At 38.7% G+C, this 19,433-nt stretch overlaps 1 protein-coding gene across 8 annotated transcripts in view; it reads left to right on the top strand.

Moving 5' to 3' along the window:
• The window catches only part of PRLR (prolactin receptor), a 183,485-nt gene that overhangs the window by 75,639 nt on the left and 88,413 nt on the right, over window positions 1–19,433 (top strand). Inside the window, exon 3 of one of the 8 annotated variants that reach the window (XM_089312515.1) lies at window positions 18,501–18,541. The exons of the other annotated variants lie outside the window; for them this stretch is intronic. The gene's annotated coding sequence lies outside the window, so the exon portion shown is untranslated. The remainder of the gene's footprint in view (window positions 1–18,500; window positions 18,542–19,433) is intronic. 8 annotated transcript variants of the gene reach the window in all.

Below are 19,433 nucleotides of genomic sequence, written 5' to 3'. Positions count from 1 at the left end.
TCTACATGCAGAGATACAATTTTCCCAGCACCATTTGTTGAAGAAACTACCCTTTCTCCAGGGATTGATTTTAGCTCCTTTGTCAAAGATTAGTTGGTTATAGATGTGTGGATTAATTTCAGGATTTTCTATTCTATTCCATTGGTCTACATGTCTGTTTTTGGGCCAGTACCAGGCTGTTTTGATTATAACTACCCTGAAGTATGTCTTGAAATCTGGTGTTATGATACCTCCAGTTATGTTTTTGTTGTATAAGATTGCTTTAGGTATTTGGAGTCTCTTGTGTTTCCATATGAATTTTATCATCATTTTTTTCTAGCTCTGAGAAAAATGTCATTGGTGTTTTGATTGGGATCACATTGAATCTGTAAATTACCTTCAGTAGTATAGCATTTGATTGGGATCACATTGAATCTGTAAATTACCTTCAGTAGTATAGCATTTTTAAATTTTTTCTTCCCTTAAAATGATGCTACAATGATTTGTGGAGGGATAAGATGGCAGCTGAAGGAAGATGTTAACACATGGGAAAGCCATCAGGAATAGATTTTTGTCCCATTACAAGACTGGTGGGATGGGCATCCAGCCTAGCTGGTAAGATGCCCATGCCGCACATTGAAGTGCCTGGGTTTGAGTCTTGGCTTTTGCTTCTGATTCCAGCTTCTTGATAATGCAGAACTTGGGAGCTAACAATGATAGCTCAAGTAATTGGACTCTTGCCACCTGTTTGGGAAATCAGAATTACATTTATGACTTCCTGCTTTGGCCCTGACTCAGCCTTGGTCATTAGGGCATCTGTGGAATGACCCACTAGAAGGGAGTCTTTCTCTCTCTCCCTCTCTCTCTCTCTCTCTCTATTTCTCTCTTTCTGTTTCAAGTAATAAAATTTTTAGAAGACATTGATGAAATTCTCCATGACTCTGTAAGTCTTCACATTATATAACTGCTTAAGTAAAACCTAATTCAGGGGGGAGGGGAGCAGTGCTATGATGTAGTAGGCTAAGCCTCCTCCTGAAGCACCAGCATCCCATATGGGTGCCAGTTACTGTCCCGGCTGCTCCTTTTCCAATCCAGCTCTCTGCTTATGGCCTGGGGGAGCAGTGGAAGATGGCCCAAGTCCTTGGGCCCCTGCACCCACATGAGAGACCCAGAGGAATCTCATGGCTACTGACTTTGGATCAGCCAGCTCTGGCCATTGTGGCCATTTGGGAGTGAACCAGCAAATAAAAGACCATCTCTTTGTCTTTCCCTCTCTCACTCTGTAACTCCACTTCTCAAGTAAATAAAATCTTTAAAAAATTCTAATTCAGAAAATTTGAGTTCTATGAATATTGCTTAGGCCATCCACTGAAATTTCAATGTCAATATGCAAAAAGAACTATTTTTTTTCCAAGTGGAACACACTCATCTAGAACTTTAAGAATCATTTCTGAATACTCTCTTCCCTGCTACCTCCATCCATTCCATTAGCAAATCTTTTTATCTTTATCTCTAAAATAGATCTCAGGCCACCTTACTTCATCTCATCAGTTTCACTGTCCCTTAATCATGATATTATCATTTCTGAACCAGACCAGTCTTCCATTGGCCTCCTCTAGAAATGAGTCCTAATGCATCCATCATTCTTTCCATATTCTCTATCCCCCTCTCCCTCTCTCCCTCTACCCCCCTTTTCCTCTCTCCCTCTCTTCCTTTTTTCCTCTCTCTCTCTGTCTCCCTCTCCCTCTCTCCCTGTCTCCCTTCCTCCCTCCCTCCCTGTCTCCCCCTCCCTCTCTCCCTGTCTCCCTTCCTCCCTCTCTCCCTCTCCCTTCCTTCCACCCTCCCTCCCTCTCCCTTTCAGTCTCCCTCTCCTTCCATTTCTCTTTGTCTCTCTGCCTTTCAGTTAAGTCTTTTAAAAATCTGAAAAATACTGTATCACCAATTAAAACCCTAGTGGCTTCTCAATGCATTTTGAGATCCAAACTCATAGACCCTAATACATTCAGCCCTTACCTGCCTTCTCTATCTTATACCAGACTCCTGTTTTCATAGATACTAACCATGCTTGCTTCTGGAGATCCTCAAAAGTCCATACACATTCTTGGTTCAGGACTTTTTGTGCTTGCTGTTCCCTTGCCAAGAATGCTTTTTTAGGATCTTAAGCACTTGACTCCTCTCCACTTTTTATCTATCAGTTTATATGGTTCATATTAAGAGATCCCTTATCATTTGTACATTGTCCTTGGCTTCATTGGGTGTTATAACACCACATTTACTTCCTCCATGGAATTTAACATTATCTATAGCTATGTTTGTTGGCAGGTTTACTTGTTACCTACATTTGTCCCCCCACTGAAATTTATGCCCCAGTTATCAGTTAACAGTTTGTGCGAGTTTCCATTCTGTAAGTTTATATAGTCTTTGAGTGATAATGATATACTCAGTAAGCCCACAAAATTAGGTGGCTTGACCTTTGGATACTTATTGATATCCAGTGTTTAAGGATTATTCCAAGACAAAAATATCCTGACTCACTGCTTAAAATAGGTCAAAATATATCTAGCTCCATCCTAAACCTCAGCTTCAATAAACAAATATTCAACCAGGTGGTTGCAGTGAATGAATTGTCAAGGCCTCCTACCAAGTGGTCATACCATGTGTCTCTTCTCAGGAATGCTAATACAAGAGAAACTTGAAATGTGAAAAGCTAGGAAACATTGCCACTTGAAGAGCATTAGGAAATTAACATAAGCATTCATTGATATTACAATGGGAATCTGTGATTCAATTTACATGTACAACTTCAGAAGTGTATATGCTTCTTTTAGTCAAATACATCCCCAGGTGGCATTTATTGTGTCCCTGTCCTTTTGCCTTGCAAATTCTACTCTGATCTTGGCAACATTGAATAGAACTAAAAGGAAGCACAGCCTTCACTGCTTCCACTCCTGTCCTAATGGAAGTCTTTCTTTTGGGTAGCCTACATGGATAGTTCACTTTATCATTATTTCACATCCTAGCTGCTCACCAGGAATTAACATTCATCTGAATAGGCTGTATCCTAGTATTTGAATAAAGCAAATCCCACCTTCATTCTGGCAGGCTTTCCAGAAGTCTCAGGGCCTTGCTATCTGGGTAATACAAGTAAAACCTAGGGTCTCCCAATCAGGAGAAAGTCTGACCCAACAAGACCACTGGCAGTAAACACAAGCATGCATGATCCTTCTAGGTCTTCACTTGACTATGTTAATGCACTCTCCTGTCATAGCAATGATTCTTGAAGAGTCCATTATTTAAATTACAAGGCATCACAATGGGGCTGGGGGAGAGGAAATTGTTCAGTAGTAGATGCAGGGGCCTGGCATGCAGACAAATAGCATCTGAATCGAGTCCCTCAGGCAGGTCATTCCCAACCCTCCTTTCTTGCTTTCCATCTTGGATACAAAACAGCTGTATCAGCTCCTCTCTGAGATCACCTCAGCCCCAGACCCTCTTTGATTTGAGAAGTCTTTCCTTCTAAAGCTGCACTGCCCATCATCAATTTCCTTAAAAGATTGCATATGTACTTACATACTTAGTATTCTCATAAGTTTCATAAGATGAGAATCCAGTGAAATTCATTTTTGTGCTACTTTTGTATCCTTGTTTATTTGGAATGGAAAAATCTTTGTATTTGCTTCCTCAAAACATGGATGAAAAGTATGAAAAATGCAACCCAGATGCCAACAAGCACCTCTGATTAAAGACAAGGTTTAAGCCTATGAATCTGAGCTAGTCAAACTTTGCTGTTTGTTTTTAGAGTTTGTTCTAGGTTTTAGGTATTTTGCGAATTAGCAGAAAGCTAAGACAAGATTGAAGCTTACAAAAAAATGATGCAAAGATGGATTTTCTTTTGTGTCATGCTTACATTGTAACCAGAATGTCATTAAAAAGCCTTTGTTTATTGAAAAGGATAAAAGTTTAGCAGATCTTGTGACAAATGTAAAAATCAAGTACCCAGGATTTTTCTTTGTGTGCAAGACTTGCTGTTAAATAACACTCGTTTATTGAGGCCATGTATCTTACCCACGGAAGAGTATGATTAGGTGCTAAATCCACAGGAGTTTAAAAGCCTTGGAAAGTTGGCTCTAAAAAGTAGTACCTGGCAAACTTCAACTTTTTCCTTTATTCACAAGACTTTTGGAACAAGACTAGGGTCAACAGTGTTTAAAGCACACCAAGAAAAGAATCTATCATTTGCAAATTATCTTCTATGCAAGTATGATTTTCCGACATGATCTGGACTGTTAAGGTACTAGTTCTAGCCAGATTTTCATCAGCCAAGTCACAAGGACAGTCAGGACATTTATCCAGACAATCAAAATCAGAAGTACCCTGTCAGAAAATGAAAGGTAATTTGCCTGATGAATACCACCTATTAATCCCAATTAATGGAAACTCAGGTAGTTTCTGGACAAAGTCTTCAGCACATTGGAGTCCATTCAAACTATTGTTTTTGTTTTCTACTTTGCTTCTGTGATTATGACCATGGTTTTGAAAATAAAGCAATGTGGACAGAGTTGTGATTCTGGGGATCAGAATGCCCTTGATAAAGGTAGAGCTACCTTTTATAGAAAAATGGTCCTGCAGAAGTCCCTTCCATAGCATTAGTCTGTGATCATAATAAATGGATATCTAACCATCCAACTTAAACTTTTGCAACCAAGCCTTAGTGAGACCAAGTAAACTCAGAGTTGGAATAAAATGACCAGCTTAAAGTCAAGAAGAGAGAAATAAGACCCCATAGGTCTTATTTGAGAGTTTCACAGCTAGCTGGGCATGAAGCCAAGATGAGAACTCCAGTTGCTCCTTCATTATGTCATGATGTGCCTCTGATATCTGGCGAGGGATAGCCATGTAATCCATAGCCTGGGAAGGAAGAGCTTTGTAGGGCAGGGGTCAGCAGAATTTTTGTAGTGGATAAGAGAGTAAATTTTTTTGCTTGGAAGGTTATGTAGTCTCTGTTGCAACTCCCCAACTCTGCCACCATAGTGTGAGTACAGCCATAGGCAAGCTATAAAGAAACAGGCACAGCTGTGTTCAATAAAGTTTTATTGCTAGATGCTGAAATAGGAATTTCATACAATTTTCACATGTCACACAATATTGTACCATTTGGGTTGTTTTTCAACTGTGAGTATGTATGGATTTCAAAAAAAAATTTGCAGCAAAACAAACTTACCTTTTATTTTATTTTTAAAAATAAGATGTTTTATTTCACTTTCCATGAACATTTGGAAGTAACCCTCATATCTAAAGACAAGAAAATCATTCTTAATGATCAATGGACTAGATCTGGCCCAGGGCAATAGTTTGGTTCTGTTACAGTGACAAATCAGTCCAAGAGAATTGATTCTGTGCCCTTGGTAATGTTCTGACTCCATTCTACATCCTACAGCCTCAACTCACTCACTCTTCCTCTGCAGGGGTTCTGTTACATTATTCGGTGAAATTAGGTCACTCTTATATTTCATCTCTGAAGCTTCTTATTTAATAACAGCCAGTCCAGGCATAACTAAAACCTCAAGGCTCACTCAGAAAAGTATTGAGGGGAAGAATTCTTTCTGCCAAGCACAGAGCCAGCCACAAATGTCAGTGATGTTGGTGGTGAGTAGTAATGGCTTGGGTTGCATTTAATAACTGAACAAAAGAAACTAAAAATGTTGCTTGTTAACATGGCTTTAGTGGAAAATACAGAAAATTCCCCCAAAACTGCTTGCTAAGATCTCTGACCACATGGTTACCATGAAAGGAAATGCTTGAATTTGTGTATAAACAACTGCCTCAAGGAATTTGCCAAATTCTTAGGATCACTAGGAGCCCTAGACCCATTCTTGGGCAGGTCTGGATTGATTTCTGACTTCACATAACAAGCATTCCCCTGAAATTCAAGGGCTTTGGCTCCACTGGCATTGCTTAATTCTTGTCAGTAGGATGGAGCGCCCTCTAAAGACACTAGTTTTTTCTGGATTGAGAATAAGCAGATGCAGTTCTGTGGTTTTTCTAAGTTGGTTGAGAGCAATCATTCTAAGCTACGGGGAAATTTTTGGTCTGCTATAATTTGAACATCCCCTCCAAAACCCATACTGAACTTCAGTTTCCATCATGACACTATTGGAAGCTGGGAACTCAGAGGTGATTAGGTCATGAGGGCTCCATGCCCATGAATGGACTACTGCCATTTTTGCAAAGGTAGGTTAGCTATCTCAGGAGTGACTCTGTTCACAGGGGGCTCTCTTGTCTTGCCCTTGCTTCATCTCTGTCTTCCATGTGCTCACTTGGGCATCTACCATGTTGACTCAGCACAAAGACCATCACCAGAAACCAGAAGCTAGTGCCATGCTCTTGGAAGTTCCAGTCTCCAGAACTTTGAGCCAAATAAACTTCTTTTCTTTATAAATATAAATAGTCTGTGCTATTCTGTCACAGCACCAGAAAACAGACTAAAACATGCTGGTTTTTTTTTTTGTTATTTTTATTATTAATTGGCACACCATCAGAGGAAAAAAGAGAGCCATAAACTTTCTCTGAAAACCAAAAGAAGCCTGATGCAGTGAGTAGCACAGCAGGGACTTAGAGCTACAGCCACTGAAGAATGAGGAGGTAGAAATAGGTCACAAGAACTGTACTCTGGAACCCTCCCAAGGGGGTAAGAGACCCTAAAGACAATGTTCTAATCCCTAAAATCACTTTCCTGGTGAAGTGTTGTCTATTATGCTATAGTTGACAAGATTTCTGGGTGCAAGTGACAGATATCCAACTCAAACTGACCTAAGAAAAACTAACACATAAATATTAAATATAACTCCTTCCTTTCTCTCTCTTTCATCTCTGCTTTCATCTATGTTGGCTCTGTGATGTGCCAGGCTTTTTCCTTCTGGAAGGAAAGACAGGCTCCAGCCTTTCTGGACTCCTTGTCCTTACAGCTCACAATCTCCAAAGAATGAAATTCCCCATTTGTTTCTGTAAATAGAACTCAATGGCCCTGCTGAAGTCATATGCTTATTCTTGGACTTATCAATAAGTCCAAGGGACAGAACACTGCCCACATGGATCACAGACTCACCCATTGCTGGTTGAGGTAAATCCTTAGATTGATACTCACTACAATCATCTGGAATGCACAAGAGGAAATTCTGAAGATGAAAGAATGTGAGACAGACATGAAATCAACTGCCGTGTACTACATTAGTTAATCATTCATTTGTATCTAGTAAATCTGTGGCTTTTATCAGCAATAAGCAAATCAGAAGGCACCTTATGAATCATCAGTTATCTCTAGATTGTTTTTTAGTCCCTTTTCATTTTATGGTAGATTTATTTCCTTCCTTTCACTGAATTATAAGTTGAACCAATACAAATGAAAAAGACCTTATGCTATTTTTAGTACAATTATGGTCTGGATCAGGAAGCCAACACATGATGGAAAATCAGTAGACTCTTCAGATGTAAATAAGGTATTAGAACACACACAAAAAAATCTTTCTTTCAAGGTGTCTTTTAAAAATTGCCAAAAGTCATTTGAAGCAGAATTAAAATAGGGAGACAACTTTTATTTCCAGAAAGAAATTATAGTCCCTAGGGGGGAAAAAGGGAATAAAATCAGAATTTCGCTCCTTTGGTTCTCTCATCCTCTTCATGCTTTTCTATGGCATTAAGACAAAAAGACAGTGTGTACTAACAGTGGAGACCCGAAGGTCTTGGAACTTCCAGTTCCCATGAGTAAGATGAGATATTCAATGAACAGAGCCTACGATGTTGTTTGCTGGGGACATGTTGTGATCCTGTGCCCACCTTCTTCATCAATAATCTGAGTTTACAATGGACATAGCATCCACAATCCCTAGGAGCTACCTAGCTCTGCTGTGTTAGGGAAAGAAGCAGGCCCTCTCAAAGGAGACATCTCAACAACAGGAAATTGTAGATCAAGCTGCATGTGGTGGCATCTGCCTTTCAGGCACCTTAAAGTGTCCTAACTACCCCCTACCACTGGGGAAAAAAAAAAGCCAGACCTCATATAGGAAGTCAAGAGGATACTATACTGATACAAATACTGCCCCCGGACCTGGTAAGATCACATTTCAGATCTCAGATACTCCCCTGGTCACATCTACATAAAGCATCTACATAAAGTTCCACTTAGAGAAGGATGAAGGAATTAATGTCTTTGACATTCTGAGGAAAGATGAACTTAAGCTTCTTGTATTTTGCTCCAAGAAAGTCTATCAGTATATCATGTCTCTTGATAAAAGTTGTCATTTTTTCCATGTTGAATCTGTCTGTAAATACTGGGAATGTGGTGACCACATTTTAGAGCACATAGCAGTTTCTCAATACATATTTGTAAGGTGAATGAATGAATGGAAAGATGGATTGGGCAGATACTATTCCTGGAACTCAAGCCAGAAGGCAAAGTTAAAAATAACAAACAAAAATAACAATGAGGAATGTTGGTATTGCTATAGAATATAATAAAAAAATCTGGAGGCTGGCGCCGTGGCTCAATAGGCTAATCCTCCGGGTTCTAGTCCCGGTCGGGGCGCCGGATTCTGTCCCGGTTGCCCCTCTTCCAGGCCAGCTCTCTGCTCTGTTCCAGGAGTACAGTGGAGGATGGCCCAAGTGCTTGGGCCCTGCACCCACATGGGAGACCAGGAGAAGCACCTGGCTCCCGGCTTTGGATCAGCGCGGTGCGCAGGCCGCAGCGCCGGCCATGGCGGCCATTGGAGGGTGAACCAACGGCAAAGGAAGACCTTTCTCTCTGTCTCTCTCTCTCACTGTCTACTCTGCCTGTCAAAAATTTAAAAAAATAAATAAATAAAAATAAATAAATAAGCAAATCTGGAGTGAATGAATTGGGCAGCTTATGAAATAAAATTTTCTGTTTTAATCCAAAGAAGATTTGTGATTTTAAACAAGTCCAAGTTTAATGTAGAAGCTGGTTATTCAAAAAGAAAACTTTGAAAAGCAGCCTAAAGGACAAAGCAGCCTAGTGTTTGTGTATTTAGGGACAGAAGCCTCAGGCAGGGCATTGCTTGGGCTGTTTCTTAGAACATGAGATTGGCTTTGAATTAGGTGCCAAACCAGGGGAGCCACGAGACATTCTGGGAGTCTGAGTGCAGTCATAAGACTTGAGAAAGCTTGGGTGAGAAGCAGTCCTATCTAGGCATCTGTCATTCTTCCTTGAAATCTCATCTCACAGGCCACATTCTAGGAAATGGGTTCAGGGTCACTGGGTCAAAGAGCTGTCCGTACTCAGAATGTTCTTCAGAAGTAGGGAGAGGGGGAGCTCCAGGTCCATTTTCCTTACTGCCTATGTCAAAGGGAAGAATGACAAAGGACTCACTGACATGATCACTTGATCAAAGGAGTTCAGAGAGCAACGTAGGGAAGATATTTGAGTAAAGAATGTAGACAACACAAAGAATCAAGTGGAAAAGCCCTGATATGATATATTCCAGGAGCATCAAGGAGACCAGATTGGCTGAACTGGCACAAGGTGATGGTAGAAGCATAACAGGAAGATGATTTCACAAAGATACCTTGAGGTTAGCTCCTGAAGAGTCTTATAGGCAATTGTAAAATTGTAAAATTTTATTTTAATTAATTTATTAATTAAAATAAAATAAATTAATTAGTTTAATTAGTGAAATTAATTTATTTATTTGAAAGGCAGAGTGACACACAGAGAAAGAAAGAGAGGAAGAGAGACACAAATAGCTTCCACACACAGGTTCACGCCCAAAACCAAGAGCCAGGAACCCCACCCCACCCCGTCTCCCACATGAGTGGATAAGACTCCAGTGTTTGAGCCACCATCTGCTTCCTCCTAGGGTGCATGTTAGTAGGAAGCTGGAGTAGAAGCAGCTATGAGACTCTATCCCAGGCACTTCAGTAATGGGACGTGAGCATCCCAAGCAGCAGCTTAACCCACTATGCCACAAAGCCCAGCCTCATTGTAATAATTTTCACTTTGAACAGCATGAGAAGACATTGACGGAGAAGGGATTTGATCTAACTTATTTTCTAAAAGAATCATACAAGTTACTGTGTGGGAAACAGGATTCTAGATGCTACGAGACCAGCTTGGTGTCTAATGCAAACATCCAGGCAAATGATGATCAGTTAGGTGAGATGATGGCAGTGAAGTGTGAGTAAGACTCATAGGATTTGCCAATAATTGGATGTGGGGGAAAAAGAGAGAGAGGACTCAATATGACGTCAATGCCTTATATCTATAGCAATGAAGACATGAAGTCAACACTTTTTTATTTTGCTCTTCACTGACATAGGAGTGGACATAATTATCAACCTCATTAGGTGGCAGTCAAAATAAGCACCTGGATGATTTGCAGCACAAGAAAAGAAAAACAAACTAACAAACAAAACTAACAAACGTGTATTATTCTGCCTATACAAGAAATGCATAAAAATGTATCATGTGTATGTTTTCCAGTACATTAATATTCACAGCTGAAATCACAAATTCTATTATTTGAATGTTTTTACTAATGAGTTAGAAACAATTTGTAAGTCATTGTGCCTTTATGTGAAAGTTTAGAACCCAAAATTACCATGGCACAGTAAGATGGGTTCTGGATTCAAATCTCAGGCTTGGAACTTTCTTGCTTTGTAATTACCATCAACTCCCTTAATCCTCTTAAATCTCAATTCTCGTGTCTTAAAAATAAGGTTGATGGGTTCCCATTTCATCAGTTCTGGAACAATATCAAAATTTCAGATGCCAATAAACACTGATGGCCTCCATGGGAAGCAGGAGTTTTAAACAAATATTTTATTTTGCCTGTGTTGTAATTCATATCCTTGTTCATTGTTCTTCCTTGCTACAGGTAGTTGATGATGTTTTCTTAACTGTTGTTTATGTGAGGGAAGAGGTGAAACCCATTAGTTCAATTAGTTATGTTCTGTAATTAATGAGGTATCCTTGTTGTTAAGTGTGCACAAATTAACTTCACCACTTGCCTCAGCTTACCAAATGAGGGGGATTGATTATAGCAGGAATCAGGCAAAATAATGCAAATCTGTCACTGCTTCAGATATGACAATTCAAAACTTGAGCATCCATGCTTGTAGTCGGTCATATTTTATTCATTTGTGAGGATGAGCTAGGATCCTTTATGATGATAGCAAGGATAAATCCATTTATCAACAAGTAAAAAATTGGAAAGGCAATATAAGACAAAATAACTATAAACTTATAAATGTGTCCAAAGAATTCAGGCATCATAATAGTTGCAAGATCACCCTCACAGCCTCCAAGAGTTTCTATATCTTGTGTTATTTGAGTTTCCACTGCAAGTTCCACAAGTCTTTGCTTCCACAGCTGTAAAATGAGAAGTTGAATGTCATTATTTTTAAGATGTCATCCAGCTTGAGAATTCTGTAATTCTACGAGTCTTCTACCTGGAAATGGTTTCTTCCATATAGTCTAAGATATATAGATTTGCAAATATTTCATTTAATCCTAAACTGCAATCAATTTTGATGAACTGTAGTTATCTAATGTGTAAACATATCCTCTGGGATCTGAGAAAATTATTATCAAAACTATTATCAAAACTAGTGAAAGGAATTATCCACTGTGTGTGAATAATTTGGAATCTGTAAAGTGGGTGCTCTCTGATAACAAGGAATCTGATGATACTGCAAGAAAAGCAAATTAGAGTAGCATCTGAGGTATGGATATGGCTTCATACTTAAATAATTAGTCATCAGACATGGTTCTAGAGTTCTGCAAAGTGACAGGGCAGCTACTTTTTGCAGAAATAACAATGTGTGTGTGTGTGTGTGAGAGAGAGAGAGAGAGAGAAAGAGAGAGAGATAGAGAGAGAGAGAGAGAGAGACTCATGCATTTGCACCATGTTGCAAGAATTGGGAGAAAAAAACAATCATAGAAACAGCAACTCACCCTGAGCAAATCAAAGACTTTTTTAGAATGTAACATTAGTTCTGTGTCTGAAAAATTGGGCTGCAAATCACTTCCTTCATTTGCTTATTATATAATAACAATCATTTCAGTGTCACTGACAAAAGCCCAGAAGGGAATTACTGCTTATTGGCCACTTCCACATATGGCTGTTGTGTGGAATAAGGCATCAAAGATGGGGGGGGGGGTTCTAAATCTCTGGTGCACAGACTGAATAGGCAGATTTGAGATGGATCAGCACTTATCTTTAGGGAGAGGCAGTTCCAGATGAAATGGGCTCACCAGCAACATGCAAGGGTGAGTCCAATGGACATTATAAAGCCTTTTCCTAAATTCCAAATCACAGGTCTCTCATAAATTATCAAGGAGCAAATTAAATGCTAGATTTTGTAATCTAAGGGTTATTTAATTTGTGTTGATTTGATTTAATGGATTTATTTCAATTATTTCTTCTTGAAAGAGAATAATGAGAGCCACCCTTTATTAAGTGTTCACTGTATGCCAGACTGTTGAACATATGATTTCCCCTCTTCAGCCTTGCAAGATGGATGTTATTATCCCCACATTAATGAGAAGGAAATGGAGACATAAAAGTGTTATTTGCTCACAAAGAGCAATTCAACTGAGGAGCTATGATTTATTTCCAGGTCTTCCCAAGACCAAGTCCTGTGATCTCTCCAATAGTCTCGCTTGCATCTGAAGTTGTGTGATCTTTACCAAATATATATACATTACCCCAGCCTCTAGGGCCTGATCGATTCCTCTCTCTTTTGCCTATCTTGGTGCTGTAAGTAAGATATGAATAATGTGAAATCATTATTTACAAGATACTACATAAAGTTTGTGGAAAAATGAAATTAAAAGATAAATTTATTTTGTCACAAAACATTTTTAACCCCATGAATTGTTGTTATCCCTGATATTTTTGAAGATTTCCCCCATATGTCATTGTCTTCAAAATATTGTTGTTTCTTTGCTCTGCGTTGGTTTTCTCCTTTGTTGAAATATTCATTTTGACTTCACTGCAAACTAACAATATGAGTATAATATTTTCTCTAGAGCACACATTATCAGGACTGAAAACTAGTCCACAAATTTTAATAAGTTATAAACTAGACCCTTCTTAAACAATATTGCCAACAATGTCTATTTGTGGTTTCCATTTGTCCCTAAAGATGTATAATCTTTTTTTTTTTTTTTTGACAGGCAGAGTGGACAGTGAGAGAGAGAGAGAGAGAGAGAGAGAGAGAAAGGTCTTCCTTTGCCGTTGGTTCACCCTCCAATGGCTGCCACGGACGGCGCGCTGTGGCCCGTGCACCGCGCTGATCCAAAGGCAGGAGCCAAGTACTTATCCTGGTCTCCCATGGGGTGCAGGGCCCAAGCACTTGGGCCATCCTCCACTGCACTCCCTGGCCACAGCAGAGAGCTGGCCTGGAAGAGGGGCAACTGGTACAGAATCCGGCGCCGCGACCGGGACTAGAACCCGGTGTGCTGGTGCCGCAAGGCAGAGGATTAGCCTAGTGAGCCGCGGCGCCAGCCAAGATGTATAATCTTAAAATGAAGCTAATTACTGCCTTTGTTGTGTGAAATATTGGCAGTTTTATGCCTTCCTATTACCACTATCCTTTGCCTCTAAATACATTGTAATATGAGCTTCAAATTCATTCTAGTGGTTCCTTTAAAATTTTTGTGCTAATAATTTGAAGGGAAAGCAACTTTTACTGAGTAGTCTCCCAATTTCCTCAAATGGCTGCAATGGCCAGAGCTGAGCTGAACTGAAGCCAGGAGCAAGGAGCTCCTCCAGGTCTCCCATGCAGGTACAGGGGCCCAAGGACTTGCGCCATCTTCCACTGTCTTCCCAGGCCACAGCAGAGAGCTGGATCCGAAGTGGAACAGCTGGGACTTGAACCAGCATCCATATGGGATGCCGGCACTGCAGGCCAGGGCTTTAACTCACTATGTCATAGCACCGGCCCCTGAAAGTAGTATTTTTGAACTTCTCTATTTATGGCCTGTGAATTTCTGAAAAATACCTTTCTATTATAACGAACTAAATTAGGATATGGTACCAAGCCAACTCCACCACTGGGTTCAGATACCCCAAACTGTGTTGTAAAATAACAATGATTTTATTATACTCACAATGGCATTAATGCTTACTATATCCTCCAAGACATTGCCAGGTGGTAAAATCCTGAAATTCCCTCCAATAATTACTTCCCATGGGTATTGATTCTGTAGTTTTCATACACTTCTGCAGGCCAACTCTGTTTTAATATTCATTGTATATTTTCCCCTTAGCTGGCCTTAATTTCATGACAAACTATTGAGGATGAAGCTGTATTCCAAAAAAAATTATATGGAGTGACTATTAATTGAACATTGCCATGGTAATTAGCTGTCTTAAAATTAAATCATTTCAATCCAGCATAGAATTATCATGCATCATTGTTCTGAAAACAGGGTTTCATTTCTTGTTGTTTTAAAATAAATTAGATATGAATACTGCAAATAGTAGATAAGTCTGAGTAGAAGTCTCCTATTTTTCCACAAGCAGAGCCTATAGCTATTTTTCAATTCAAAAGAATGAAAACCAGCAGGAGTTCTGTTTGGTGCCAGTCCACATTTTAGTCTTCAATTAGGAATTTGCTTTTCTAATAGAAAACCATAGAACAATTCTCACTCCCTGGTGAGAAAGATTGAACAGAAAGAAATGGAGTCTATGGCAGACTGGGAAGCCTGTGGCTGGGGAGCTGTCTTCCTGGATGACTTCAGCTGTGTAGAAAATCATGCCTGCCCTTGGTTAGTACATGCACCAAGTCATGCTATGGATCATCCCACTGATAATTCCCAAACTTCTGATAACTTGAGGCAAGTTCTTTCTAATGGTAGATGATAGAAAATAAAACAATGGGATTCATAGGAAGCACACTTTAGAAATATAATAATACCTTCAAAATCTGTTTAAATAAACATGTAGCCAGTAAAACTATAAGCAGCATTACTAAAGCTTTTCAAAGGAGGCACCTGCTTTCTAAAGTACTCCCAAAATGGTAAGAGCACATGTCAGAAATTGGATGAGCAGCTTAGGTGTCTGCCAGTCTATCCTGGTATCACACATGTAAGCTGGGTTAAAGCCGGATATTTATACAATTCTACTTGAAGGTTTTAATTTGACAAAAGCACACACTTCCTTAGGTCTCCCAAAGTAGCAGAACCAGTTATCCCTCAGATCAGCATATAATATTTGGCCAAGCCGCAAGAAATAAACAGAGATATTACCCAAATTGAGTTCCAGATTCCTGGCTTGGGGACCTGGCCCAACCCTGGCCTTTGGGGACATTTGAGGAGTGAACCGGCAGATGGAAAAATCTCTTTTCACTATGTATCTTTGCCTTTCAAATAAAATAAAAATAAACCTTTTTTTTTCACTAGGAAAAACATATTTTATCAAAACCACAAGCAAAACTAATGATATGTGATTTGGTGATAAGTTTATTTCCCATAATAATGAAATTTTAGATCTCTTCAGGTCAGATGTATGTAAACTAACTTGGAGATGATTAAACTGAAAGGAAAAGTTATTAGACCACTCAACATTTTGACTTCCTAGAGTTTTATTAGTAGATAAGTAGTATCAGTTTCATTTATTTGGTGCTTTGGAGTCCAAAGCACTATTTTACTGAGTAAAGCAGTACAATTTCAAAGCCATCATTTTGTTTTCTTCCAAAATGTTTGATGGATAATCTACCCTCAAAGATCAAAGAAATTCTATATGTTTGTATATTTTTTGTGCTTATATCCTGCATATTTGAAACTTTGCATGTCACAGACTACCAAGACCCTCCTCCTATACACACAATACATATAATGTGTTCTTTTTTATGTTTAAGTGCAAATAATAGCATTTTAATATCATTATGTTCTTAAAACTAAATATATATGAAATATGTGAAATTTATTCCCTTTATATCAATTTAAAAAGTTAAAACAAGAAATTACCTTGTTAGTAATATCAAATTCCTATAAAATGCTAGTTTGAAAAATCTCTCTCAAATTCAAGGTTTGAAGCAAATGGCTTCTAAAATCTCTCTCTTTTTTGAGAGAATGAAGGGAATTGGTATTTATTGCATGTGCCCTTCATACCAAGTACTCATCCACAGTATCATATTTAATCCTTACAACAATCCTATCAGGTAAAGGCTGTTACTCCTCTCTTATAAAATAGTCCATACCTCCTGAAAATGAAAGCTTGTTTCCATTTATGTGACCAATCAGCAGAGAACCTTGGATTCCACCCCAAATCTCTGTAGCATCAAAGCCTATTTCCCTCCATCTAGTCTCTCCTTAGTTCACACAGTGGTTTCCCATACACAGTGGCTACCTACCCCAGATAACATAAAACCTTTTTTCCCTCAAGAAAAGCTGGAAGCTAAATCTTCTACTCCCTTCAATGACATCACACACACACACACACACACGCACACACATACCCCAATTCTTAAAATAAAATACCCGGAAAGTTAAACCTAAATCAGATGGTTGGAGTATTGCTTTGTATGACCTAGTCAATCAACATCTGAAGACTGTTTATACAAAGTAAGTAGAGATTGAAGTAATTTTTTAGATAAGTCAAAATAATTGCTACTCAGGGAAAGACAATTTGAAATATTTAGGATGGTGGGTTGCAAAATTATTCAACTTGTTAGTACTATAGATTCAAAGAACTTAGTTAAGACAACTTTAAACTTCATTTCTTTAAAGATTACTGGAAATATTAAACCTATAATTATCTGTTGTTGTCCTATTTGTATTATAAATAAAAATATACTTTATGTGGTGTTCTAATAAATTTTCTTCCAATTTTGCCATAGTGAATTTCCTGGGGTTAGCTTTCATTGCTTTAGCCCTAGTCATTCCCAGGCCCCATCTTTCCCTCCTGAGAGAAGGATTAAGTTCCCACAGTTCTAAACTACTGACAGCCTGCGTGGGACCCCATTGTGTCCCTGATTTTCTTTACTCAGGAGGAGCTATAATGATGACACATATGTTGGGGAAACAGTGAGGTGTCCCTTAGCCCTCAATCAGGAATGAGGTTGTCAACCCTGTGCTGAACACCGTACTGTTTAAGAAAGAGTGCTGTTAATGTTTGCTTTTTTGTAGGAGTACAGAGGCCTTTATGGGAAGAAATTAATCTCCAATGTAATGAAACAGTGTGCACATTGCAAGGAGATGCAGTTATAAAGAAAATAACTATTGCGATTGATTTATTTTAATGTGGTTTGCACTATACTGTGGGCTCCTTTAGGGCAAGTACCACATATATTGCATCTAGATATGTTCCTGTTAAATTCTCCACCCCAGGGGCTAGTGTGTCCCCTGCTAAAGAGTTGGTACTGCATAGTTCCTATCAAATACCAATAACAAGTTCGCATATAGAATCAGGTTTTTGCAGTGAGTGAGTACATCTAACTTTGTAAGTATTCCATCAGCCAAGATTCTGAGGTCATGCCAAAGTTGTTCTAGAATTTGTGGAAGTTCCTTGTCAACTAGTTCATGTCACTAACAACTCGAGGCAATTTTATGCAGTCTGTTGTGAGCAGTCACACTTAAAGAAATTAGTAGGGACCTGATTATTTTGGTGTAAAAAAAATTCATCCAACTTAATGATATTCAAATACCATTTACATTACATATATTTTGAGAAAGTGTCTTTATGCAAGCCAGCCTTTCTGTTGCCCACTGAGCATGCTAGCTTGTGTCCAGGAATAGCTAAAAGTAGTTCAAAGCTAACTTAACATTACCAGGTTTCTTTGCAAGCATATTTTTGGGAAATGATCTGACTTTTGGCACATAGTAGTCCATATAAATATCAAATATGCTGGGGTGATGGCTTAACTGTATTTTTCCTTTCTCAACTAGAATTGCTGCATCATTAATAGAAATATACACTATTTCTTATATTTTATGTAATTTTCTTAAGAAGTTTCTAACAAAAGGATAACATGCATTGTCTTGAAATACCAAGCTTTTGTTTAGTCTTTCATTCAATCAGCAAAATTAGTTGAGGGCCTGTTATGAGCCAGTAACTTGACAAAATTTTAGACACAAAGGCAAATTAAGACCCCTGTCATAAGGATGCTCGTAATGGGGAAAGTGAGTACCTTTCCTTTTTTTAAGTTGCAACAATGCATCAACAGTGGTGTGTACAAGTAGAATTCAGGAAGCAATGAAAACACTCCAACAGCATTCAAAAACTTCTCGGATACGTGGGTGCCGCAAAAAGGAGCAGACAGAGGTTACATTTGGGAGTAATAGGCAACCTCCAATAACTCAACCAGTCCAAAGGTGGTAAGAACTTTGTTCAGCAAGGACTTGTTCCCTGAACTAGGAGAAAAGGCAGTCATTTGGTGTGCAGTTGACATAAAGTAGGTGCTGTCCACTTTTTTTTTTTTTCCATGAGTCTATCAAATGCAGGAACAAATGCTACAGAAAAATATTTCTCTTCTTCATTTTTCCCTTCTTAAATCACCCTTAGGAAAACTGGATGCTCCAGCAGCAGGTGCCCAGAAAAATCAGGTAGGTATTTCTCTGCAGTCAGAAAGTGCCTGGGCTCCCTTAGCAATACAAAGTGTTTGTGAAATCAGTTGTGAGTATCTGCTGAATCAGGTTGATGTGAGAACTAGCTTTGCACAGCCCATCATATTCAGCCCTGGGAGATTTGACAGGACTGATATTTTATCATGAATACAAAGGGGATGAGCTCTGTTCTAATATATTCATAACTTGCTTTGCCACGCTGGGAAATAATATGCATATGGTAATTTCAGAGACACAGTGTTCCCATTGCTCTTTTCTCATTCTGGAAACTCTGGGTGGCTTTTGTAAGTGCTGCAAAAAATCAAAGGCAAAATTACCTGAAAATGCGATTTTATATTCTGCCTATTCTCACTTTTGGGTGCCCACACATTATATATATATGTGTTTGTGTGTGTGTGTGTATAAAATATTTTCTATTTTGACCTAGACAGCACAGCCCCTTACTATAGAGTATTTTGAAATGATTCAATGACATCATTCATTTGTTCATTTGCAAGTATATTTTAAGTACCTACCTTATGGAAGGCACTATGTTAAATTTTTATATTAGAACAATGAGAAAGAAGGAAGCATCTGACCATCTAACTTAGGGAATGTTTTTTTTTTTTCAAACTTTTCCAAAATCTGTGGTATTATATTTAAGGAGGGTGGGGAGGAGAATATAACATGGGTACCTTAGATAGAAATAGATAACAATGAATGAGACAGTGGAATGATGCAAAAGCTCTTCCAGAACACATGATTTCAATTAATAGAAAAAAACTGATAAGGTGAGAATATAGCATGATTGGGCCAATGGATTGGGAAAGAAAGCCCCTTTATAGACTTGGCATATTAAAAGAAGATGCATAGACCAATTTTATTAGAAATT

Source organism: Oryctolagus cuniculus, chromosome 14 (genome assembly GCF_051225735.1).
Source record: "Oryctolagus cuniculus isolate XC-2025 breed Fujian yellow rabbit chromosome 14, ASM5122573v1, whole genome shotgun sequence".
Taxonomy (NCBI): domain Eukaryota; kingdom Metazoa; phylum Chordata; class Mammalia; order Lagomorpha; family Leporidae; genus Oryctolagus; species Oryctolagus cuniculus.
The sequence above is the reverse complement of the archived record's forward strand: the minus strand, read 5'-3'. Positions and strand labels throughout refer to the sequence as shown.